The sequence below is a fragment of the Delphinus delphis genome, chromosome 11, assembly GCF_949987515.2.
Source record: "Delphinus delphis chromosome 11, mDelDel1.2, whole genome shotgun sequence".
Taxonomy (NCBI): Eukaryota; Metazoa; Chordata; class Mammalia; order Artiodactyla; family Delphinidae; genus Delphinus; species Delphinus delphis.
This window is the reverse complement of record NC_082693.1, coordinates 24,383,424-24,384,714: the sequence shown is the minus strand read 5'-3', so window position 1 is coordinate 24,384,714 and position 1,291 is coordinate 24,383,424. Positions and strand designations below refer to the sequence as shown.

Here is a 1,291-nt window from a genome sequence, read left to right as displayed (position 1 = left end):
TAAATCAGTAATAAAAAAGCTTCCAGCAAACAAAAGTCCAGGCAGGCCTAGATGGCTTTATGGTGGATTTCTAGCAAACATTTAAAGTAGAGTTAATGACTATCCTCAAATTATTCCAAAAAATTGCAGGGGAAGGATCACTTCCAAACTCATTCTATGAGGTCAGCATCACCCTAATACCAAAACCAGACAAAAGCACCACAAAAAAAGAAAATTACAGGCCAATATCCCTGATGAACATAGATGTAAAATCATCAAAAAATTATCAAACATAATTCAGCAATATTTAAAAAGAATCACACAGCATGATCAAGTGGGATTTATTCCAGGGATGCAAGGATGGTTCAATATCTGCAAACCAATCAATGTGATATACCACATTAACAAAATGAAGGATAAAAATCACATGATCATCTCGATAGATGCAGAAAAATTATTTGATAAAATTCAGTATCCTTTTATGATAAAGAAGTCTCAACAAAGTTATAATAGAGGGATCATATCTCAACATAATAAAGTCCATATATGACAAACCTATAGCCAACATCATAGTCAATGGGGAAAAGCTGAAAGCATTTCCTTTAAGATCAGAAACAAGACAAAAATGCCCACTCTTACCACTTCTTTGCAACATAGTATTTGAAGTCCTAGCCACAGAAATCACACAAGAGAAAAAATAAAAGAATCCAAATTGAAAAGGAAGAAATAAAACTATCACTGTGGGACTTCCCTGGTGGTCCAGTGGTTAAGACTCCACGCTCCCAATGCAGGGGGCCCAGGTTCAATCCCTGGTCAGGGAACTAGATCCCGCATGCATGCCGCAGTTAAGAGCCCACATGCCAAAACTAAAAAAAAGATCCCACGTGCCGCAACTAAGACCCGGCGCAGCCAAATAAATAAAAAAAAAAAAAAAAAAAACTATCACTGTTTGCAGATGACATGATTCCGTATATAGAAGTTCCTAAAGATGTCATAAAAAAAACATTAGAACTAATAAATGAATTTTGTAAAGTTGCAGGATGCAAAATTAATATACAGAAGTCTGTTGTGTTTCTATACATTAATAATCAACTATCAGAAAGAGAACTTAAGAAGACAATCCCATTTACAATTGCATTAAGAAGAATAAAATATCTAGGGATAAATCTAACTAAGATGGTAAAAGACCTGTACTTGGAAAACTATAAGACACTGATGAAAGAAGTTGAAGATGACAAAACCTACTGCAAAGATATACTGTGCTCATGGATTGGAAGAATTACTATTGTTAAAATGATCATACTACACAAGT

General features: G+C 34.5%; 1 non-coding gene across 1 annotated transcript; it reads left to right on the top strand.

The window, feature by feature from the left end:
• Positions 1-727: 727 nt before the first annotated feature.
• On the top strand, positions 728-800 carry TRNAW-CCA (transfer RNA tryptophan (anticodon CCA)). Its single transcript has one exon. It is a non-coding gene; the product is annotated as a tRNA-Trp (tRNA).
• The last annotated feature ends 491 nt before the right edge of the window (positions 801-1,291 follow it).